The sequence below is a fragment of the Macrobrachium rosenbergii genome, chromosome 4 (genome assembly GCF_040412425.1).
Source record: "Macrobrachium rosenbergii isolate ZJJX-2024 chromosome 4, ASM4041242v1, whole genome shotgun sequence".
NCBI lineage: Eukaryota > Metazoa > Arthropoda > Malacostraca > Decapoda > Palaemonidae > Macrobrachium > Macrobrachium rosenbergii.
In genome coordinates this window covers 78,678,517-78,704,848 of record NC_089744.1, presented here as the reverse complement: position 1 = coordinate 78,704,848, position 26,332 = coordinate 78,678,517, and the positions used below count along the sequence as shown (strand labels likewise).

Sequence of the window (26,332 nt, the reverse complement as noted above, 5' to 3'; positions counted from 1 at the left end):
CAGGGTGACCAGACGTCCCGTATTTAACGGGATTGTCCCAAATTTATGACATTTGTCCCGTGTCCCGTATCGACCCTCCCCGGGATGCCTTTTGCCCCGGATTTTCAATATTTGAAAAAAATACAATATACTAGTGAATTTTTGCAAAATACGGGGTAAAGGCGGCCGCCCAAAATTGGCAACAGTGTAGAGCTGATCAAGTCAGAGCTACAGATAAAGTGCAATTTCACACTGTCCTGTTCTGAGTTCATCACATAATGCTCAAACCAAACACCATCTCTTGAGAGCAGTTGGATCCAGTGCAAAATATGACAAATGAAAAATAACATACTAACAACAATGAGGAAAATAATTTTAAAAGGATTATGGAAAGGTTTTCATCATAAGTATTTTATTGTCTGCAATTTATTCAATATATTATGGCAAGTCACTTTAGTTATAATATCCTTTAAAGCTGCAAAACATGCTTGATTGCAATATTATAATGCTTTGACACATGTAATGAACAGCTGTTTGTAACAAAATCTACAATGAACGCACTTTAAAACAAAAGAAAAGTCCTGGACAATCTGGACCCAGCTGAGAAGGACTTCGCGCTGCGTCACTGCGTGCGTAACTTAACCTAAGTTGTCTATATTGTTCAACTACCTCTCCAATTTAGGTGTCCCTTATTTCAGTTTTCAAAATCTGGTCACCCTGCTCACAGTAGGAAATAAGGTCAGTGACTCAGTGTTCGAGTGTTTCAGCTGGGGTCCTGCGGGCACCAGAAGGGTTGGAAGGCCTAGACTTAGTACTTGAATGAGAGCTATCAGAAGGCAGGCTGTGGATGAGTGGAAATTCGTGAAAGATAGCACGCAGGGAAGACATGAACGACGGAATTTCATGGATACCTTTTGGGTTTCGTGACACCGGGAACGATGATGATTGGCACCTGATACAAGGGGACACCTTATAGCCTTGAACAGCGTAAATCTGACCCCATCTGTGTCCATACTGGAGGAAAAGACTCAGTTGAGCAGACCCTCTTGAAAGAACGGATAACAGCTGACTACCATAGATATACTTTATGGAGAAATAAATATAGTGGGAAAAGAATACTTGGAAGACCTTCTTTGTACAATCTGGTGCGATCTATACCAATGAAAACCACTGACTGCGAGGAAAATGCCCAGGACCAAGGGTGTGAGAAAGGAAATTCGTACTCATCGGTCAAATCGCAAACACACACACATCAACAATGCATAAGGCTGAGTGAGTGTTATTTTCAATGACAATTAATTGAGAACATGATAATTATCCTTCTCATAGCACATCTTCACCTGAATTTACCTATTAGGTCAGAGGAAGAAGAAGAACGCGAACGTAAACAGACGTGCGTATTTGAGCTCCGCTTATTTCTTCGTATTCTAGACGCCCTAAGTAACCTAGAGGCATCAGCTTGGTCAAAATGTAAATATTCTGTATCTACGTATAGAGATAAAAAGTGCTGGTGCTAGTTTTGAGAGACTTAAGTTTATTAGCATTTTACATCTGCCAAGTGGACCACCCTGAGGTGACGGCCGGGTTTCCACCATGCTCTGAGGCGGTCACGTGGTTATGACGTCACTAAGCGACATCAGTGACGTAAGCTTGGGTTCTTTGAAAACAGTGCGGAGACAGGACCCTGTGGGATTACTGTTTTCTTTTAACCCCGAATACAACATAGTGTGTGATGTAGTTTTTGATGTATTGAAGGTTGATCACAATGACATCATCGGATTTCAGCAGTTAAGTGGAAACAAGGTTGTTATGAAGTTCAGTAACAACATAGTGTTTCAGTCCTTCTGTGATCGCTACGACGAAAAAGAATTTCAATTTGGAGACGGAAGGACAGTGCGTGTGATCAATTTTTGCAGGATATATACTTACGTATCAATTCGGTATGCTCCTTTCGACATGGATAACAATATTCTAGAAAATGTTCTGGGAAGGTTTGGCCCGGTATATGGAATTAGGCTGAATAGATTTATCCACGGTAAAGCAGAAGGTCTTCTAAATGGTATCAAGGCAGCAAGAATGGAACTGAAGTGTAATATCCCTTCATCAATGAATATTCAAGGACACAACATTCTGTTTATTTACAGTGGCCAAAATAAAACTTGTTATAAATGTGGGAGGGATAAGCATATAGCAGTTGACTGTACCTACGACAAAGAAGACAGAATCAACGTATTCAGCACCTCAGATTTTCCAGCATTGCACTCAGAAGAGAGGGAACAAGCAATGGAACATTAATGAGGAAGGGAAGGATACGGATAGGGCAGATTTTCCAGCACTGCATTCAGAAGAGAAGGAACAAGCAATGGAACATGAAAATGAGGAAGGGATGAATACGGATGGGACTCAGAGCTCAGATCAAGGAAATGGCAATGTGGCTACAATTAAAACAAATAATACGGTTGATGAAAATATTGACAAGGAGGATGAACATTGTGCGGACGAAGGGGATAAAAGGCTAGGTCATAGCCAAAGCCAAGAAGAACTCAGGGTGACAGAGGTTGTAGCTGAAATACACCAGCAAATTATATGAAACACTGTTGATAAAAGTTCACTAAAACCCGTTGTGAATCTGGGGAAAACGACAGCAGTTGAACATTCTATGGATGATATTTTCGAGTGTACTTCTGATAGCGGGAGTGCTAACTGTTTAGATGATGAATCTAATGTCGACCCTTTGGATAGCGAAATGGAAGATATACCAGGAAATAAATGAATGGTCAGTCAAAATGAAGCAGGGAGGAAAACTCAGGTCGAAAAAGATCAAGAACCGAGAGCCTGATAATAAGAAGGGAAAAATAGTACAATAACGTTAGTGCGTTGGGTTCTATAAAGTTTCCTTATTGGTCATTTTTGTAGCTTGCATTTTTATCTTAACCATGGCACTGGTTGTTGCTACAATTAACATTAATGGTCTAAATGAAGAAAGCAAGCAGAGGTAACTCATAATGATGGCTAATTACTATGAATTAGATATAATAATGTTACAAGAACATAATGTTAAAAACATAATGTTGAACATAATTTAAAATTTGATTTAAAAAAAATACTATGAAATCTTTATAAAAATTATACAACTTGTTTAAAAGGAGGTGTGGCAATTTTAATTACTAAACGATTGTCACCTTTGAAGGTAATTCACCAAGAAGAAGACGATGAAGGTAGAGTATTGAGTTTGAGAATAGGCATTGGCGAACAGATGCCCTTTTTATTGAATGTGTATGCTCCAACAGGCACTAGTAGAAAAACGGAAAGGGAAGAGTTTTTAGACAACCTGCACTATTATGTAAGGAATAATGTTGACAACTATGTGAGGGAGATTTCAACTAGACTATAACAAGCCTAAGGGATGTAAGCACAAGGGATGAAAAATCAATGTCCAAGAAATTTATTAATTTATATAAGGGAGTTGGTTTGAAGGATGTATCAAGTATAAATGTAACAAAAGAATACACTAGTATGTACGAGAGAACTATGCTTCACGTATTGACAGACTATATGTAAAAAAACTGTATTCAAATATTAATTTATGTGAAACGGTGCCCATATCCTTTTCAGATCATAACATGGTTTTGTCAAAAATAAAACTTCAAACTACCGTAACTGGTAGGGGCATATGGAAATTAAATGTAAGTTTACTGGCAAATGACGAGATAAAGGAAAATTTCAGGGCCTTATGGGAGAGTTTAAAAAGAGAAAAGTGTAAGGTCTCTGATATACTAGAATGGTGGGATTATTCTAAGATTCAGATTAAAGCAAAATATATCAAGTTAGCTAAAAGGATAGCATCGGAGAAATATGGTCTAAGTAATCTCTTGCAGTATAGGTTAAAAGGATTACACATGGACGCAGATGAGGATAAGGTGGAATTTGCAACAATAACTTCAATAAAAACTAAGATTGGGAGTTTGAAAAATGGCATTTGTGAAGGGGTGAAAATTAGGGCGAGAATTAGGGATAAGGTTGAAGGTGAAAGGTTGTCGTGTCATTTGCTAAGGGAAGAGAAAAGAACACAAAATACCCACACATTATGTAATATCAAGGGACCAGAAGGACAAGTATTGGATAATTCAGATGCCATATTACACTGTGCTACAGATTTTTACCAAAGTTCATATGGGGACGTGAGTGTTGATATGAATCTTCAGGAGGAGTTTCTGGAACTATATGTAATAATAAGCTCGACGAAGATGACTGTGACATGCTAAATGCAAATGTTAATGAAAAGGAATTAATGGCTGTTATTAAGAGCCTGAATAATGGGAAAGCACCAGGTATAGATGGTCTACCGGCTGAATTCTATAAGGAATTTTGGTCTATTATAAGAAAGTTCTTGAATGTAAACATCTGACTTCATCACAAAACACTGGTTTGATAAAACTACTTAGTAAGGGGACCAAGGGTCAGTCATTAAGTGACTGGAGACCTGTTTCACTTCTGAATGTTGACTGTAAAATAATAGCTAAGATATTAGGAAACGGCCTAAAAAATTTTATTCCTAAAATAATATCTGAAGAACAAACTGCAATGTCAAAGAGAAATCCATTGTCAACTGTAATAATAACATCCGTGATATAATTCATTATGTAAATGAAAACAAACTAAATGAGCTGTTATAAAACTGGATTGGGCAAAGGCCTTTGATGCTGTTCACCACAATTTTTTGTTCAAAATTATGTGTAAATTAGGAATACCAGACTTGTACGTAGAGTGGGTAAGAATGCTTTATAAAAACTGTAGAAGTTGTTTATGTATCAATGGTCATTTAAGTAGTCCCTTTCCTATTGAGAGGTCTGTAGGGCAAGGCTTGCCCTCTCTCCATGCTTCTATATGTTATTTATCAGGAGCCTCTGTATTTGAAAATTAAACTGAATGAAAACATTATACCTCCTCTGCTCCCAAACAAACTGAAAGTGTGCATCCAAGGATTTGCTGATGACACATCAGTTTTTGTTGCCACTGATCATTCAGTGGTAGAAGCCCGTAGTGTAATAAGTGATTTTGAAAAAGCAACAGGTGCCAAAGTGAACAGAGATAAAAGTAGTACCACAGGAATAGGTAACTGGGTGGACAAACAGGAGTGGCTAATACCATGATTAAGAACAGAGAATGAACTAGAAATTTTGGCAATTCTTTACTGTCAAACAGAAACGAGTACTGTACAAAAGAACTGGGATTTGGTAATTGGCAAGCTTGAGAGAACAATAAACATGTTATCAGATAGATACCTTACAATTTTTCAAAAAAGCTATTATTGAAAATTCACTGCTGTTGTCAAAAGTTTGGTATATATCTCACTCATTGCCACTTAACAAAACATATGCGCAGAAAATAAATGCTATTATATTCAGGTACTTATGGAAGGAGAAATATCAGCCAGTACGTAGGGCAACTCTGTTTTTACCCAAATAAGAAGTGGCTTAAACAGTTAGTGTTTATCATGAGGCTGCTGCCATACTCGCAGCAACAAATCTTAAAGAAGCCTTATTTGGAAGGGCTATGAATGTTTATTATAACAAAATCAGATGGAGTTATTTAACTGAAACAGAACCCTGTGTTGATCCTTTGTTCCGCCAATGTTCTATTCCAGGGCAATAGACAGTATAAGATTAGTTTGTAAACATCCAAATTTTCCAAATGTAACAAGCAAAATTTTTTATACTGTCTTATTCGCTAAAGTTCCTGCCATTGTTGAAAGTAATTATCCTTTGTTGCGTTGGGAAAGGAATATGGAAGAACATTAACAACTCAATAATAGGTATTAAGGAAAGGGAATTTTTATATAAATATGTACATGAGGTGTTGCCTATAAATATGAGACTTGCATTATTGAAAACAAGGAAAGACGGAAATTGTGATTTTTGTAATGAACCAGAACATACAATGCATATTTTTTTTATTTTTGCGGTAAGGCGTATAATGTATTTGGGTGGTTTAAAAATAAATTTACATTAATGTGCTCTATTATGAACAGAGATTGGCTAAAACTTTTAATGCTTGACTTTGATTATACAAGGAACAACGATAAAACGCAGCAATCTTATTGATATGTAACTATCTTTATTGTATATGGATAAGTAGAGTTAAAAACTTTATTGAAATAGAAACCTTTAGTTTTCTCAAAGGTCAAATAAATTATTGCAGATGGCTCCTAAAGTCCATTTATGGTGACAAACTAAAATAAATTGTAACAGATGGATTTATGGAAGAAGTCCTTTAAGCTCGAATTATTATGTACATACAAATACTACTGTAAAAATTATTGTGTAAATGAAAATTGCGATGTTTGTAAATAAACTTTATTGAATTGAATAAAAAAAATATAGAATAAAAGAAATAAATACATTTGATTTACAATAGTATCATGCTATCTGCAACCAGCGTATGCATTTTTATTTTTTCTGTAATCTCAACTCCATCAAGTCACAGAAAACGGACAACATGAAATAAGAAACAACACAGAAATGAATACGACCGTCTTTCCTTGTGTCACCGCCAAGGGTCGCTCGCTCGCAGCTGCTGGACGCTTAGTGTTCTATGATCTGTTGTGCCGAAGGGTTGCTGTTAGTCAACTAACCCCGGCGGTTGGACACACTTAAGTTATTTAGCCCTGTTGTCACCATAAATGAAAAATAAGTGTTCCTTTAACAACACATATTAATCAAAGCCAATCGACGATTTTGAGTAAGTAAAACAAAATGCAGTTTGTAGCCGTGGTCAAAGCCTAGGCCTAGTAGTCTCGAGTATTTTTATTGTTTAGTCTTTACAGGTCAGAGGCTTTTATTTAGCAATTGCTTAGCTTTATGCAGTCGTAAAACAGTTTATGAGTTATTATTAACCTGAACTGTTAGAGGCATTGCTTTCATTCGTAAATGCAACGGGTGGATGTACTGTGTAATTGCACAGGGCTTTGTACAGGTAGGGTGTTGCTTAGGCCTAGTATTTTTTTTTTTTTTTTTGCAAAGTGCCGTTGTGTGTGTGATTGTCTCGCCTGCTTAATATATGGAAATTGCAATTTTCGTATTTTTACTTTTGGTGTTCATTGGTTGAAGTATGGGTAGGTGGTTTTACGATTGTTATCGAGATAATTATATTTATCTGTCGTACTTTCGAGTAAAAGTGTAGATTTAATCACAGTTGAAAATATAATTGTCCATCCTTATGCAATGAAAGCAGTTTAAAAGGTAACGTTTCATCCTTATGCAATGAAAGCAAATAAACAATTAAAGATATGCGGTTTCCGTTACTAGATTGTGATTGAGTGGAATAATTAGACCTCCCTCTTTCAGACAGTCACTAGGAATTAACTCGAAAAATGAAGGATCAGAAGAAAGGTAATGCCCTGAGACAATGCCTTCTGTTGATCATGAAGTTAAAAAAGGTCATGAATTAGGCACTGAAATTATGCACAAATGCCTCTCATTAATGTTACAGGACCTGCAAGCGTTTTCTCCACTCCCCAAACCGCGCCATGTGGTGTCACAAATCTAAATTATGTAGGAGTTTCTCGAGTGTCTTTTGGGGGTATCCCAAAATATCACCAAGTAAATGGCACACGTCTCAACTTTATCACTTTCAACCTATAAATACTTAGTAATATGTGCAGACTTTAACTCACATTTTTTACAATGATTTGTACGTGCATTCCTATTTAAATACTTTGTTGCTTGACATTACGGGTAGAAGAACGAACAGTAAAAAAGTTATAATAATAATAATAGGGTTTTTATAGGCTTTTACAACATTTCATAATCTATTACTTCATACAGGTGTTTGTGGGGAGAGATATAATGTTTTAAAGCATTAATTCACCTCGTGGAGATGTCGTGGTGTGTAATCGAACTCGCAATGATGCTTTGGTCCGGGTACGGTTGCAAGGGTTAAAGAGTATAAGCTGTTTCCCTTGCGTAATTTAATAACGTGGTTTGATTCTTACGTCAGTCAATATGTCACTTTGGTGATAAACGAAGATGTATCCTCGCTTCTTAATTACATTTGATATAATTAGTACTAGTATCGGTCTATTATTTAGGATGGTTGACTTTTCACTGACTCCATATTCCGCTGCCTCTTTTTTTCAGGTGTTGACAAAATACCATGAGTTTACATGGTTGTAGGCTAATTACGGTTTGCTCTTGGAGCATGAGCCCGTGCAGGCATATGGCTGGCTTAATCTAGCAACAACATTGTTGGAAGGCTTAGATTCAATAGTATGACGACAGTGACTATAGCCTCCTCGCACAAACCTGGCTGAGAAGCCCGCCCACCACTGTAACTGCATGAATTGCAGGGTTCGTCAGTATTGTATCTATTTCGAATTTAATCAATAACAAGCATACAAAATATAGCATATCATTACAAAATCTTGATGTAATGTATAAATTTCTATTCTTTCTGCATTGAAACACTTTCTTTCAGAAACACTTGTCATTCTATAAAAAAACGAGTGCAACTGTATGCAAAGAAAGGGGAGGTGTGCTGGTTAATGCAACAGCCATTGTTTTGGCGGGATATGGAATCTTACACTTGTCACCTCATCAGCTGATTTCATTGACGTCAACAAATTTCTGATATTTTTCATCCCATTTGAAGGTAAATACTTACATAGCTTCATATATTTACCTATTTAATTTCCTGCGTTATCCAACACAAAGTAAAGGTGTCTTTTTATATTCCAATCCAGTTGTTAAAGACCACACGTGTCCGTCCGTAGATGGTTGGTTAGGAATGGAAGGTTTGATCCAGTTCAACAAAGTTGAGTAAACTTTCAGAAAAGTGTTAGATATCTCCAAACAAATTAAGTGAAAAAAAAACTGGTCTAAAACGAGGCATTTTCTTCCATCCGTTTTGTTTTATTTATTTTTTGTATTTTATTATATTTTTTTTTTGTTTATCCAATGGCAATATTGAGTACCAGTATAGGATTTTATCACAGAGTTGAACTAGAGTTACTAGAGTGCTTATTCCATATGTAGTCAAACTCAGAAATCATCGCTAGAATTTAGAATACTTGGAGATAGTTGCGGTTCACAGATCGGTTAGGCTATTTACTAAAATTCCTTGGTTAAGTGGTTGAATCTGGAGGAGCCGATTGGTAGCCTCGTATGGGTCTAGTTCCAATAATTGTATAAACCAAAAAATTATATCTCTTCTGTATTTACCCTTTGTTTTATGCAACTATACATTTAAGATTATTATATTATGAGGTTTGTTTATGAATTTATGCGGTTGTATTGTAAATGAAGCTGTAGGCTATAGGCCTATATGTCGTCAATTGTCTTCGTTTGCTAACATTCACTTTTAAATTATAACTTTAACGTTATGTCATTTTAATACATGTTTCTTGGCATATAGGAAAGATACATATGATTTTTCGACATATTTTCCGATTCAGTATTATTATTACTCAATAAATACATTAAAAACTATATAGCTTTTATATTTCCCCTTCAATTAGCTCGAAAATAGCATAAAATTTACGTAGTCCTATAGCAAATTAATTTTAGATCACCTTAAACCAAAGAGTATTGCTCTTACAACTAAACCCAAACTTGAATTCAAATACAAATTAAAGATTAGTTAATCAGTAAAAATAATTATTTGTGTTGTCGCCAAAACAATGGCTGTTCCATTAACCAGCACGCCTCCCCTTTCTTTGCATACAGTTGCACTCGTTTTTTTTTTTCTTCGTGTGTTTTTATACAATGACAAGTATTTCAGTGACAGCAACTATGCAGAAAGAATAGAAATTTATATATTACATCAAAATTTTTCTAATGATATGCTATATTTTTTATGCTTGTTAATGATTAAATTCGAAATAGATACAATACTGACTAATCCTGCAAGCTATGCAGTTACAATGGTGGGCGGGACTTCTCCGCCAGGTTAGTGCGAGGAGACTGTAGCCATCATTAACTTCTCTGCATTGTGTGGGGTTGTGTCTGCAAACTTTTAAATTTGTACAATTCCACAATTTTAGTTAGCCTGTATTTGTTAAATGTGCGTTATACAGGCCAGCAAGAAAGCTGAAATGTTCAGGTGGATTGCCAGGGCTGTTACTATTTTAATAGTACTTTATTTCTCTACCAGTTCACAATACTCCAGGTCATTTGTTACTGACCTTCCTCAGATGATGGGACCATACGTTTTTTGCCAGTAATATCAGATCCATCTTCTCCACTTTTGGATGCCAACGGAATTTTTATCCAGTTTTTGTCTTGTTTTTACTGTTGTTCGTTTTTCTGGTTTGCAAAACATTTTACCAGCACTTTAAATGTCATAGTACTATGTGCTCTTAATTTTCTCTCAAGATTTGGTACTGAATACTGGCCCTGAAGCCACCGTTAGGTTGAATGCAGCTGCCATAAAGTTGCTAAATTACAGGGAATTTTAAAAGGAGTGTAGGTGTCTGGAATCATCATGAATCCTATACCGACAACTAGGCCTATTGCCTTATTGTTCATATTCAGGAAAGACTTGGACGGTCTTTCGACCCCAAATTTGCTTGATCAGCAATGTTTTAACTGCTAGACATAGGTGTTATTGATCGTCCCTTCTGAAGTAACTCTGCTCAGTCTTCGGTATTTGACATGTTCTATAGATTAGCTGTAGGTAAATATACTTCACCTCTATCCATGATAATTATATATGTATGTATATATATATATATATATATATATATATATATATATATATATATATATATATATATATATATATATATATATATATATATATATATATATATATATATATATATATATATATATATATATATATATATATATAATATAAATTATCGCAGGATACGGATGATGGCTTGTTGGCGCGCGCTGGAACCCAGGGATGCTGTCATCCCTATTCTCTGCCTGCCCCTCCCCCACCCGGGGCGGACAAACCAGTTTGCAGGAGGAGGCTGGAGTTTCCCCTATCCTTCCGTTCCCCTACATAGGGCGGACCAACCGGTTTGCAGTGGGTGGGTGACTGCGTCGTGTCTCCCGGGGAAATAAAAACAAGATCAGCTCCTCTCGGATTTTACCTATATATATATATATATATATATATATATATATATATATATATATATATATATATATATATATATATATATATATATTTATATATATATATACTAATATATATATATATATATATATATATATATATATATATATTATATATATATATATATATATATATATATATATATATATATATATATATATATATATAAAGGCAACATGAATAGTTCTGATTTCTCTGGATTCTTTACTATTTTTCAAGTTAGTGTATATTTTCAGTGGCTAGCATTGGTTATGGTAGGATTTAAGGGTACCCTAGAGGTAGAATAGTCGATGCCAGTCTATCATATTCTTTTTATCCTACTCTATATATATTATGCACTTCCCTATATATATAAACTGTAGGAATAATATGTATGTGGATATATATGTATATATATATATATATATATATATATATATATATATATATATATATATATATATATATATATACACGAGTGTGATCGTAAGTATCAGGACTGGTGCTATAAAAAGAAGACTATAACACATACCATTTTAGTAATTAATTTCCTTTGATGAAAGCATTCCTGAAACTCGTTTCCTGGGATAATCAATAGCTGCCTCGTCGCATTCACTTGGATCTCCTCGACGTCCTGAATTCTTCCTTTCAAGTGGGATGTGATTTTTGAAAAGAAGAAAAAGATGCAAGGGGCAAGATCTTGAGAATACGGTGGCTGTGGGACCTAGAGAATGTTGTGCTTGGCCAAAAACTGCTGCACAAGCTGCCCTGAATGGGCAGGTGCGTTGTCATGGTGCAATTGCTACCTACCAGGCGCATGCAATTCTGGTCTTTTCCGACGAATAGCATCCCGCAGATGCCGCAACACGTCACAGTAGTACTCCTTGTTTACTGTCTAACCAGGTGGAGCATACTCATGATGAACAACTGCCTTGAAGTCAAAGAAAACGACGTTTTTCTCAGTTCTAATGGTTGCTGATCTCCCAGAACGTTCGTCACTACCGCCGTTTTGTCGGCCATCTTGAAAACGTCTGAACCACTCGTCCACTCGTGTGCGGCTCAAACACTCCTCTCCGTGCACTTTTTGCAACTTTGCGTAGGTCTGTGCGCAGGTATCGCCAAGCTTTTGGCAAAGTTTGATGCAGATTCTTTGCTCAACTTTCTGCATCATAGTCAGCACGACGACCGCACCCTACACATGTTCCTTCCAAGCACTGGTGTACAGAGCGGAAGTGAGCTAGGACGCTAAAACTTAGTGCGCATGCACAGTGGGGAGTTAAGGTCAATCTGTGACAAGTGGCCTCATTCTGTGTATTTTAGCTGCTTTACTATAGCAACAGTCCTGATACTTTATGATCACACCTCGTATAGCTATATACAGATTCATGCAAGGGAAGTGCAAATATTGCCAAAGTATGAAAAAAGGAATAGTGACTAGGTTAGCATAGACTATTCTACCTCTAGGCTACCCTTAAATCCTACCATAACCAAGGCGAGCTATTACACACTAACTTAAAAAATTGTAAAGAGTCCAGAGAAATCAGTTATTCATGCTGTCTTTTTTATTATAAGCAAAACCTAAACATAATACTGACAATATGACATTAGCAAGCAAAGTGTGTCATTGAAGAACCTTCACAGCTGTAGCATAAACTGCCAAAACTACATTTATGTTCAAGTGCTGCTGTCATCAGAAAAGATTAAAGATGTTGAATTTAAAATGTACATAAAGAGCTGAAAAAGAAAATCACAATTACAGTAACAAGATGTTGGATAGTTGTGTGATGTTCATTCCGTATATCCAGCTTAACCTGTACACTTTATGCACACTCGCTATTCAGCGCTTTTAAGCACTTATGCGTGTTCACACTAAGGAAGGGGTGGATACAGTAATGCAAATGATGGGAGATTACTGCCTGGTTGGTAGCCACGAAGCCAGACAGAACCAGCCCCCAACTGGCTGGTTAGCAAGTACAATGGAACACAATTGGGCAGTGGCTGGCTGTTACAACGTAGGCAAAAAGCAACATTCAGAGAAGCCAGAGATAATAGCCATCGTTGTTTTGGATTTTGATTTTGCATAGTCTGATGGTCTCCTGTCCCTCTTCAGAGGTTTTTGTTTTGCATGCGCGGCCTGTGGACTGATTTTGTCAGCTCTTTCACATAGCCACAAATTTTAAACTGCCGTTTTTAGCCTCAGAACTTTCACTGAATGTCCATGATAGTTTCTAATTTTGAGGTGACTGGCAGCATGGGGTTTTCAGTGAATGTGTTTTTAGTGAGTGGAACCTACCATGTATGCTTGTATGGAGTCCCACAGGCTAGTATTCTGTGATCTTTGTAGATTTGAGCTCTGCCACTCCACACACACACACACACACACACACACACACACACACACACACATATATATATATATATATATATATATATATATATATATATATATATATATATGTGTGTGTGTGTGTGTGTGTGTAGTATCAAATAATTTCATCCTTGAACCTGTTAGAGATCAAACATTCCGAAACTATACTATTAACGCTTAGAGAAATTAAAATAATGTGATTATGATGAAATCTCGCATATTGTAGTATGTCAGGGTAACTTGAATGTCAGCTTATCACGTTCTTCAATCTAAGCAGGTAATTACATTTGCCTTCTCATTACAACTATCGTAATTTACCCGTAACAGATTAAAATTTTAAGCCTAAATTGCCATTATTGTGAACACACACTTACTGGGCAATCCGAAAGGCCGTTTCGTGGAGGGAATAGCAAATCAACACTATTTGAATGTTAAATAGTTGACGTCATGCTCAGCTGATAGGCTGTATGTAACATGGACATCGTATCTAAAGTTAAGCCATAGTAACTTTGGGGCCAGTTTATCGCATTTATTCGGAGATTATGATTGACTGGTGACATTACTTTCACATTACCGTTTGCGATTATACGCATAACTGCCTCAGCTTGCATCTCGGCTACTCCATAGAGAGAATTTGCTCCGCAAAACTAGGAGGTAAGAGGGAATTTTTGCTGATTTGTCCTATGTGGTTTATCTATACCCGTGCAGTTTTTCCTGGTGTGATACTGTAATTAGTTATCGCGTGTTTTGCATATCTTTTCGTAGAGTAGAATATTTCATTGTGATTTCTGATGTGTTGAAACCCGTACCCGTACCTTCAGCCTCAAGAATTAATCAACTGATTTTCTAATAGTCCCTTTTTATAATGTATGACCATCTGATAATTGTTAGACCGTGTTACGAACATCGTTCTTTAGCGAACAGTTTTACTCCCACGTGATTTTAGTCTCAGTTGACAGACCTTTAGTGTGTCTTAACTGCTTCCCAGGTCTATGACTGAGTAAATAACAAAACCCCCTGGAATCATGGTACTTGAGTGATTTGCTGTGGTCAGTATGCAGAGTTGCCATTCAAATTTTCGAGTAGTATTAGCTTAGTCCCCAAAGGTTGGTAGGTAGAATGTCGCTCAAGTTTTCATGAGAAGTCGCTAGACATTTTATTATCATCTCCAGTCGCCCTCGATTTTAAACTGGCTAGTTATTTATTGTTTCATGGCAATGTTTCACTTGCAGTATGTGGAGCACAAGTTGAATTAAGTGGTGCACATCTAATCAACTTGAGACTGGACACATCAGGTTTCAGTCTGAAAACTGTTGCTAATCCAAGCTATTACAGAGGCATTATCTTTTCTAAAATGTAAAGTAGGATTTTCATCTCCAAGCCTTTTTCATCGAGTGACATGTTTTATTGATTCGCAAATTGACAGCGTTACACTTCTTTTAGTTCCACCAAATCATTAAGTGACGGAAAAATGTACTAAAGTGAAATACTTTTAATATATAACGGTAATACCCACCGTCAATACAAGAACGAAGCTTGGCCGTGTACGAAATAATTCTCATTTCTCTTTGTGCGTGTGTTTTACTATTTTCACGTTTACCGTCGTAAATTATAAGGCGTCCCCTTGTATGTCGTTATGATAAATTTTTGTTTAACGTATTTTCGGAAGAACTGCGGAAGTTTTAATTTTTAGACGGTAGTTTGAAACGCATTAGGACTATGCAGTATCATTTGATAATATTTTTATTTAATTATATGAATAGATGCCATTTAGTTAAATATTTTTTATATTGTATTATAAATGAGTATCGCTCAAGGGAGCAGAAAATTCCTAATATAGATTTTTGAGGTATTTGAGGAATTGCCGAGTTTTATCTGTTTAGCAGTACCTATTGTCGCGTGCTTCTCCAGCAATTTTATTTAAATGTCATAATCGACCTAACTATTAAAGATTTTCATGCTGTGAATTTAATTGAAATTTGTCAAGATGACCTTTTCGAAATTGCTAGAAACTGAGCACCATGTCTTTTTTGGGTATCAGCTAAATGCATCGTGCTTGTCTCGGGTTTTTTAATTATTTTTTTTAAATCAACTGCTGTGCCGTGGCATAATAAGGGAACGCTGGCAACTTTATAAACGGTTTAGTTACTTGTGCATGTATTTCTTAGAGCATTCAATTTTTGTTTTGTAGCACATCTTGGGAAAAGGAGAGAATAGCTCAAATTGAAAGCTCTGGCTCATATAGTTGATGGTAGTTGTGATTTGAGAATTACACCGTCCTGTGGGCTCGTACGACTAGCATAATTGGTAATATGAAAACGATGCCCCTGGTACATTCATTTAACATGTTTTTTTATGTATATATTAACCCCTCTTCTACTTGAGTGTAATTTTATTGTCCATAGTCTCACCATACGACGAGCTGGAAATGATTACTTCCAGTTAAAGCCCACACCTCTATGAACACTTTATTTATGTGAATAGATGGTAATCTCACAGAGGCATATTTATGTGAATAGATGGTAATCTCACAGTGGCACAAATCCATAATTCTTGAATAGATTTGGCCGTAATTTGTAATTAAATTATCACCTCTTTAGTGAGCTTGATGACCACTGCTTTGCAGCCGTGCAGTCAGTATGGGGCAGTAGAATTCATTTATAGCTGCCTCTTGCTAGGCCTTGCTATACAGCACCACTTATGGGAAAGGTTTCCTACACAGTAAGATATCCATGTCAGGTTTTTTTTTTTTTTTTTTTTTTTGTAAATGAAGTTGAAAACATCCATTCCAACGTCTGAACTGTTCTTTCCTATCCGGTTGAATAGATATCATTACTGTTAAAAAAAAAAAAACACTCCCGCTCACATTCACTGTATATCTTTGTAATTCCAGGCGCCTTTGTTACATACCCTTGATTTTTCACTACAAGGTCGAGTTAAGGCTTACGTGAGGGAAACCAGATATTTTTTCCAGTTTTCATTTTATCAAAAGTTTTCACTTATATTCTCCCTGTCTCTGGCCGTATGTTTTCCTTTATATTATCTGGTTTTTATGTTCCTTGTAAAGTCATCTGACTCAGTAAGGAGTATTCGGACTTAAATCGTATGTGAGCTTGTGAAAACCTGGCTTGTAGCTTCCAGGAAAAAGGAGTAGACCTTAGCTCAACTTTTCTTAGTCACCTTAAATCCAAGTCTCCTCCTTTGGAATATTATGACTCCTAAAACTAGTCAGACTCATTACTTAAGGTTTTATTTCTTTTTGTAAATTTATTTTCAATGCCTTGTCGTACTGCTGTCCTACCTTATTAATGCTGCAACGTGGGATGCTTTCATAGGCCTAGTGCTGTTCATCAGAGATGTATTTCCCCCCACCTCTGTATCCATGATATATCTCTTAATTTCTCTCTCTACCATCTATTGTTGTTCACAGTGAATCTCGAACGGCTCTTGAGATCGTATCTGAATAGAAATCTTAATTGTTTAATTTCAACGCCTCAAAAAAAGTTTTTACTGCACCTTTTTACCTGTCTACCCTTCAGTATTTCAAATGACTATGTCTGTTTAAATTCTGCTACTTAGGCTTGACTCGACTTACTTTAAATTTAAGTAAGTTTTTCCTTCTTATTAAGATTAAATTAAGCCATAGGCCTAATATCTGATTAGACTTCGTAGGCGGCAACAACTTCCTATATTTATAAAGCATCAACATATTAAAGCTCAATCCATTTATTTTCATGCTTTAGCACTCTATCTCAGATTTTTTTCTTCGCTCTTATTATTTATACTTACGGAATTTAATCGGTGCCCTTCTGTTTACTTGGGCCTGCATCTGCATTTAAATATTGTTCTGTTTGTTTTTATTTGTAGTTTATTATTAAAATAAAGCAAAAATTGTAAAGTTACTGTTGTACCTTACATGTAATAATTTGAATTTGAAAAGTACAAAACGAATCTTCATTTTGCTTCTGCTGAATTGGCACAGTAGTCCAGTTTAGACTAGTTGTGAACCGACGCAGTCAAGCCAGTCCAATCCAGAGATTAGGAAATGTGCATAAGTCTGTATTGAGACATTTGTTTCTCTCTCTCGTATTGCTTGTTCTCTTACGCGATGACTGAAGTAAAACGTGTTGTGCTAGGTGCGCAACATAGAGACCAACCCACATGACTTTCTTATGACTGCGGTAGAACCGCAAAAGCCTCCAGTTACAGCTGTTGTAATGCCAACACTCATGCTAACAGGGTACAGTCTGCACGTGTCTGCCATCCTCACCTTCATCGAAATGACAATAGATATGGTACGAGTTGTTGAGTTTTTTTTTTTTTTTCATTCTTACTACACTGGCCTTGCACGCATTTTCCGAGAACAGTTGTGACGAACACATTTTCCGTTTATCATAATTTTGAACACAATGAAGTCGAAAATATGCTGCGTTGTTCGTAAATTTTTAAACACACTAACGTTTGCCTCCGTGCTTTGGATTTTAAACTTCACTTCTGTTTTTCGATTCTATAGTAACCTTCCCTCCATGTTATTAACTTCCATTGGGCTGGGATCAAGTTGACATCATTCTTTTTTTTTTTTTAGGTCAGTTCTCTAAAATTTGTAATATTTCATATTGCAATTCTTTATGAACATTAACTAAAGATGGAATTTTCGTCGTACACATTAACATCAATATATGTATTTTTCCTTATCTAAAATCAGCAGCCACTGGAAAACAAAAGCTGTCAGAGCTGGGGATCCCTTTTATCGATATAATTCTTATATGATCTCCAATATGCGAAGTTAGGCCTAAGAGCTTTTGTTTCAGAGACACTGTAGGGTAAACTGGAGCCTTGATCATGGGCCTAAAGACAGGAGGCTTTGACAGCTTTATAATGCGTTAAGAGAAGTGATTGGAAAGACTTTTAAAATAAGGGGAGTTGGATTTTAGTGTTCTGTAAAAGAAAACTATTGTGCCGGTTTTGTCTGTCCTTCCGCACTTTTTTCTGTCCGCACTTTTCCTGTCTTCCTTTAAATCTTAAAAACTACTGAGGCTAGAGGGCTGCAAATTGGTGTGTTGGTATTTGGTTACCCTCCAGTTATCAAACATACCAAATTGCAGCCCGTTAGCCTCAGTAGTTTCTGGCAACGATATCTAAGGACAGGCCACCATCGGGCCGTGGTTTCATGGGCTGCGGCTCATACAGCATTATACCGAGACCACCGAAAGATAGATCTATTTTCAGTGGCCTTGATTATAATCTGTACAGAAAACCCGATTGCACCGAAGAAACTTCGGCGCATTTTTGACTTGTTTTGTATTATAGCAGGTATTAAGCTTTTGTAGCAATGATTATAGGGACATGTGAAGATAAAAGAAGCAATTTCTTACTAATAATAACGCTGTTTCACCTAAGCATTTTTCCCCTCCAAGATTCTTTTGTGAGTGTGACTGTGTGTATATATGTAAGTACATACGTATTGACTTTGAAAATCCCACAGCAGAGTCAGCATTTTTCACATTTCACAATTATATTTCTTGCAATTGTAAAGTTGATTAATTACTGTTGAAGCTTCATGACCGGCGTGAGATACCTGTTTCATGTAGACTTTGTAGACTGTATCAGTTTGCATGCCAGAGGTACGTAATGGGTACAAATACTCAAGAAGTATAGCTGTAGAAGGTTCCGAAGCAAATCTTGTATACTTGCAAGTCCTTGACTTGGCATTCAATGGTAAAATGAGTTAGTTTATGTGATAAAATTTTATATTTGGTAAGTCTAGGCTTAGTCTGTTTTAGTATAATTCCATAAACAAATATTTTATTTTTTATTTTTTTGTACAATTTGGCGTAGTACCATAAGTCACAGTCATCTCTGCATCAAACCCAAGAGCCATAGGTTCGATTCCTGATAGGGACATATGCGCTTAATATGAATAATCAATTCCCTAATGGGGTGAGTTACTCCCAGGGTAAACTGGGCTCAGTATTAAGGTATTAGTGGGTTAATATTTTCGCGTTTTTAATGACTATCCCCTTTCCCCTCTCCCTGCCTCCTCTTCTCACTTTCCTCCTCTTCCCACTTTCCTCAGCTCCGAGTGCGAGAATGGCTGTTTGATTGATTACTGTAGGATCAGAATCTAGCAATCACTGGACTCTGTATAAAACTTGTTTCCCAGCCTATAGATTTTTTACGCGAATAACAAGTTTTGGTATGCATTTTGTTTACCCTGTAGTCTGCCTGATATTGATCAACCCAGGCCGGGAGGAAGAGCTTTCCAATGAAGATAAATGGTGTGATCACGATTTCAATATTCTTTCTGTTTGGGCTAGTCAGTTTGTTTACTCATTTTACTGATATTTTAGTTGTTTTTGGGAATGAAAGTTGCGAACATTTTGAGAAGGTACTTAAAGTACTTTGTGAGCTGTTGAAAGATTTTTTTTGGTTGGCTGTTTAAATGTTTGGTTTGCCCTCTCATATAAGACCTATGTTGTCGAGCCAAATTACATTATGAATATGCAAATTTCCAGAGTTAAAATTTTATGTTCAGTTTGGAAGAGGCTCTTGGAAATACGTGTATATTTGTTGAATAAAAAAATTAGACGAATTTAGAATTTATCGTTAACATCGTAAGTACTGTACTGTTTGCATTTCGTTAAGTAGGAAAAGCAATTTTTTTTACTACTGATTGGTCTTAAATTGATGTATGATGAAACATATCTAGTCTACGTTAATTTTTTTTTTTTTACCCAAATATGTTTTAGCCTAGCGGACCCTCGTTAAGGAATTAAGGTCGCGCAAATACCCACAAATAAGGTTTCATAGTTTTTTTTTTTAACCCGTCACGAGCTAAGTATCAGTTCATCAGATTTTGAAGGTTAGGCTTGATGCAGTGACCTCTACAGGATTTGAAATATCCTCGCCATTAAGAAAACCGAATTTGTGTCGTAACTTAGCCTTGGGAAATCATTTTAAATCCATCTGTAAGTTTATTAATAAGACTGAATATCGAAGTAAACCAGCGTTGAGTGCGACTAGCGTTTGAGTGGGGTCGGGGAGAGTTCCAGACGCCCTTTGCCTGTACTGCCGGAACAAAGTTTTGTATCAGGTAATTTCTCTCATTTCCAGCGTCATGAAATGGGATTATTTATCACAACCTTTTAAAACGACGAGTAAAAACCGTCAGAAGTTACTGTCTGCGAAAACTTTGAAAATGCATACATTTGCCTCACAGTATTGATGGAGCCAAAGGCGGAAAATTAGTTTACGAATCTCGTTTTTAAAATCCGATATAATGGGTTTCTCTCTCTCTCTCTCTCTCTCTCTCTCTCTCTCTCTCTCTCTCTCTCTCTCTCTCTCTGTGCGTTAGTGTTTTGGCGGGGAAGTTGGATGGGGACTAAACATGGGAGATCAGTAATCTGTCCAAAGTAATGTCATAATATCATGATGACAGAGAACCTCAAATCATTTATGGCAACAAACATATAATAAATATGTATATTATATATATATATATATATATATATATATATATATATATATATATATATATATATATATATATATATATATATAATTATATATTAATTACAAAAGGGCCTTGGAAAGATAAGCAATCCGTTGAGCATCAGGGCTGGCGCTAGTCTCAGTGAACGTTAATGAAGTTTAGTTCGTAATATGTTGGGAGGCGTTGATTTCTTGAGATAATGAACCGTATTGATGGCACCTAATTCTTCCAGCCTTCTTATATTTACATTGGTAGTGCTAAAATTGGCAAGTTTTACGTGGAATGCCTTCTTTTATGTGGAATGTCATCGGTGTTGAAGCTTGACAAGGTTGTTCAGTGCGGTCGGTTAGGAACAAGGAGTGGGAGAATTCGACCCATACACCCGGTTGGGCAGCATCACTTTTCCGTCGACGGCAGGGAAATTGAGGGGTTTTGGTTAGAGGTAGGGTTTCTGATAAGAGAATTAATGTTTGTATACGTAAGAAAACTGCGAACTGTTTCGGAAAATTCGCATTTTTGCTCCTGCGCGAATACAAGCTAGGTCTTGGGTATGGAGACTCCTTAGGCACAGGAATTGTGTAGAAATCGTGGCTGGTGTTGAAATGTCAGCCTTCCAGTCACGGAATTGAGCAAGGGAAGGTTGACCGCTGTAACCTGTGCAATTGCCGTGTATGATGTTTAGGATGAAAGGGCCTTGGATTGTGTGTGGTTTGTGTATCCTCGCAAGTAAAAAACAAGGACTGGTTTCCCGTGTAAGAAGGTGAAGACCAACTTTCCAGTAATATATAAAAAACTCTAAAATATATTCCATTCTTGTATGTAATTTTCACCTTGTGTAAAGTTGTTAAAAATTGTTGTTATTTTCACTTTTTTATAGTTTAAAACAATATAATATACCTTACTGCTGTCACAATATTTATCAGTATGCGGATAAAGTACACTCCATTACTTCAATTTCATTTTTATTAAAGAATTTACCGATACTTTACAGTCATACAAGATTTTTGTATAAAGTTACCTATTTATATACACACGTAAAATTAAATATAGAATATGCTCAGAAGTAGTCAGACAAAAACAAACATTCTAAAATTAAAACATACAAAAAAACACCATCAACTTTATTAGTTATCGTGCCTAGTACTAATAGTTTACGAAAAATTGACGTAGTGAGTGATAAAATTGTACAAATAACTAGAATTCATTTAAGTTTTTACAAAGCTAGGAACTTTTCCCGTGTCACCCTATTCCATATTAATTTATGTTGATTTGTACACCTGAAGGTTCTACAAATAAGAACATGAAGAGTTTTATAATGAGTGTCTCAATCTCACCAGAACTTAATTTTCCATTCCTTGCTTTTTAATTATCGAAATGCTTGCGAGTTGTAACGTTCAAACAAATGAATGAGTTAAAAGAAGGGAAGACATTAAGACACAGTTTAAGGGGGGGGGGAGTTGCAGACACCACAGGGAGCCAGAGAGAAATCTGATAATTATGCTTATCGATTTATTGCTTTATAGCTACTAAAACTGGCGTCACTAGGTTATTGACGCCAACTTTTTACAGAAACGGTTGAAAATAGTGATAGTGTCAGTGTGTCTTAAATTGAATGTTAGTAGTAACGTAGTTATATTTAAAAAAAAAAAAAAAAAAAAAACATTAAGGATGATGAATGGAGACATGCTGGAAATTATTAAAAATAAATTCTCTTAGGCAAGTTTAGAACAAGTATGGTATTCTCATGAAATATGGAAGATTTGAAAAGTAAAGATATAAGCCTATATACACAGTGCCTCTCTCTCTATTTTGGGCACTCACTCGTGATAGTAAACATGAAACTAGTTTTCACTAAGAGGAAATATAGATTTCAAAGGAAAAATATGCTAACTTTGGTTACGAAAAAGAACGACACGCCCCTACTGAGCTTCAACGGCTCCACAAAACGACAAAGTCTGGATATTTAAAACTATTCAAATGCTGATATCCAGTAACATTACGTAATTCTTGAAGGAATGTGCATAGACCTCTATTTTCAAGTGTTGGCCCAGAGGATAGATCTTTATTTTTCAGTTTTGGTCTTAAGGTAGAGTAGTAGTATTTCTACACGAAGCTCTTCGTCAGAGGGATTATTAGAATGATCGACAGGATGAAGACTCGTCTCCATAGGGTAGACAAACGATCGTTGGAAGTTTGCCGGGTGCGGAAGCCTTCTGCCATCGTCTTTCCTTGTAACCTGAGGATGGGGAAAAAAATAAGTTGCGTACTTGTCAACCTATATACCTCTGGCTGATTACTGAGTCAAGGATACCTTGACAGAAGTATCTTCTCTGCCGAGTTTGATTAGTGCCTCAAAATCTAACCATGCAATGTAAGGAACCGGCAAAAAAAAAAAAAAAAAAAAAAAAAAAAAAAACATAAAGGAGTTCATCCCCGCACCACACGCCCCACCACCCCAAAAAAAAAAAAAAAAATATATATATATATATATATATATATATATATATATATATATATATATATATATATATATATATATATATATATATATATATATATAAGAGTTAACCCAGCACTATTATTTTAAGATTTTGCTTTAGCCTAACCTCACATGAGAAAATAAGGGACTTGATGGTGGCTATGGAAGAATACATTTTGAGCAATGTTATGTGGATCCGGTTGTAGGCCTAATAAGGTGAGATAAGACTTGGCTCCATAGACATAGTTTTTCCCTCGAGTATGTTCTTCAGTGCTAAGGAAGTGTAATTTAAATGGGCTTTAAGGACAGAATACCCCCTTCCCCTTTTTCTTAAACCACAACACACACACACACACACACACACCAATTTTGTAGCGCCAGAATAAGTAAGTTTTCAAGGCAGAAGTTCGCACTTGTAGTGTTTATGTCAAGGGAACCTCGTTAAATTATGTATTGACTATCTTCACATTTTTTTCAAATTGAAAATTTCTTGTGGTGTGAATGTTAGCGTTACGTAACTATGGTTATGAATATCATTGGTTAGTTCCTGCAGAAAAATTGTACATATGAAGGTTAAACCACTAGATACCTGGTTGTGTATGGAAGCATTTTCATGATAGGCTTGTCTTTAGAAGTTGCAATTAAATACTGAGAGTAATTTATTCCCCTAAAAAACAGGTCGAATAGATATTTTACGTACTTCAAATAAAAGCAAAAATTATTTCATGGAGACAGGTATTTCGTGGTAAATTCCAGTTAAAAATATATATAAGAGATGTTATTTTTTCAGTTACATATTTTATTTCAGTCTGATATGATTTACAGAAGCATAATCCATAGTCATTATCTTACCTGTCAGGTGACCTGTGACGGTCAGAGTTGAAGCTTGAGACATAGCGGTGCCCCATTTTCCCGCAATCTGAAAGCAAACCAACGAGATAATATATATATAATTATATATATATATATATATATATATATATATATATATATATATATATATATATATATATATATATTGTGTGTGTGTGTGTGTGTGTACCATAAGTTAAGATTCTAGACATTCAAAGTGACGAGATATTCACTATGGACTAATGGTTGAACATAAATAAAAAGAAATAGAAAAAAAAGTATCTCGTACGAGTTGACTCGTGTTAGGCTATCCTTGCTTGCTCGTAAGCAAAGCGCAACTCAGATGCTGACTCCAACTCCAAGTGTACGATAACTTTTATAACAATGCTCACAGTTACATGAGGCCGGTCTAGAGATTTTTCTTGTGTATGGTCACTACCAAGATACGAGATATGGGTATGTTGTCAAAATGCCAAATGCATGAACTAAATGGGCAGAGAAAGCCAAAATAGAAAATAAAATCACTTTGGTACTTATTATTGCAGTACTTCGCGGCATTCTAATGCTAGAGTGAAACAAAGTGAGCGAGTGAAAAGAAAAGGAAAAACTGTCAGTTGCGAGTGCCACTTCTTTTTCAAGTACTCCTCACTCCTCACTAATAACTGTCAAGGTATACCAGATCAAGAGACCATCACATAAAGTGTACAGTGGCTTGTTAACGCCAAATTCAGATAAATTAGTGAAGCCAAATTCTTCATTTAATGAACTCTTCTGCATTTAGTCCAAGCCCAAGGCACCAGTTAGGATTTCTGACCCCCCCACACAAACGGGAGTGTGATTATACCCAGCTTCCAGAATAAATGTTGAAATACTCATTGAGGAGAGAGAGAGAGAGAGTTTAATAAAGATGTTAACGGGCGCTGACATAGGAAGAGTCCCCTTGCGTAGTTTCATAAGAGAGAGAGAGAGGCAGCGAGCGGAAAAAAAATAAATTTAACTAGAACTGCCTTGCGTGGTTCCTCTCTCTCTCTCTCTCACACACACACACACACACACACACACACACACACACACACAAGAAAAGAAATCTAACTAGAACTGCCTTGCGTAGTTTCTCTCTCTCTCTCTCTCTCTCTCTCTCTCTCTCTCTCTCTCTCTCACACACACACACACACACACACACACACACACACACACACACACACACACACACACACTCACAGAAATGTAACTAGAACTGCCTTGTGTCGTTTCATAATGAGGAAACAAATAAAAATTAAACTTAAAATAGAACTGTCTGGCGTAGTTTCACAGTATAAAAAGTGAAACGATTAGAACTGGCTTGCGTAGTTTCACAAACACCATAAAAAACTTAGCTAGAACTGCCTTGCGTAGTTTCAGAGAGAAAAAGAATAAAAACACAAATGTAACCAGAACTGCCTTGCGTAATTTCACAGAAAAAAAGGAAAATTAATTAGAACTGCCTCGCATGGTGTCACAAAGAAAAAATAAAATAGAAACTTAACTAGAACTGGCTCGTGTATTTTCACAGAGAGAGAGAAAAAAAGAAACAAACTGTCTTGCGTAGTTTCACAGAGAAAAAATAAAAGGGACACTTTACTAGAAGTGCCTTGTGTGGTTTCACCGAGAGGAAAAAATAAACTTGACTAGAACTGTCTTGCGTAGTTTCACAAAAAAAAAAACTTAATTAGAACTGCCCTGCGTAGTTTCGCAGAGAAAACAATATAAAGAGAAACTTTACTACAACCGCCTTGCTTAGTTCCACAAAAATGAGAAGATATAAAAAAGCATGTCGCAAATGGATCAGATAACGAAAAAATTAACCTTACCTTATGAGTGGGATGAGATGCAATTGGAACTGTGATGCAGACACGGTGCAAGTTGCTTACAGATTAAGGCACACTACTGACTGCAGTGCTTTCTGCTTGAAGTCAGGTTTCTGTGTTGATCGATATACAACAGGATTAGCTCTCGCCTCGTACGTGTTATGAGAATCTGTCAGCTATCCCCGAAGTTTTATTATTACTTTTTTTTTATC

General features: G+C 36.2%; 2 long non-coding RNA genes across 3 annotated transcripts in view; one reads left to right on the top strand and one right to left on the bottom strand.

Moving 5' to 3' along the window:
• The first annotated feature begins 6,565 nt into the window (after positions 1–6,565).
• The window catches only part of LOC136836952 (uncharacterized), a 65,009-nt gene continuing 45,242 nt past the window's right edge, over positions 6,566–26,332 (top strand). The window contains exon 1 of the long non-coding RNA XR_010852514.1: positions 6,566–6,720. This is a non-coding gene — a long non-coding RNA (uncharacterized lncRNA). The remainder of the gene's footprint in view (positions 6,721–26,332) is intronic.
• The window catches only part of LOC136835921 (uncharacterized), a 4,581-nt gene continuing 140 nt past the window's right edge, over positions 21,892–26,332 (bottom strand). The window contains exons 1-3 of one of the 2 annotated variants that reach the window (XR_010852302.1): positions 26,124–26,332; positions 24,274–24,340; positions 21,892–23,178 (exon numbers count right to left, since the gene is read on the bottom strand). The exon at positions 26,124–26,332 is cut by the window's right edge and continues 140 nt beyond it. This is a non-coding gene — a long non-coding RNA (uncharacterized lncRNA). The remainder of the gene's footprint in view (positions 23,179–24,273; positions 24,341–26,123) is intronic. The other variant, XR_010852303.1, reaches the window with a different exon arrangement.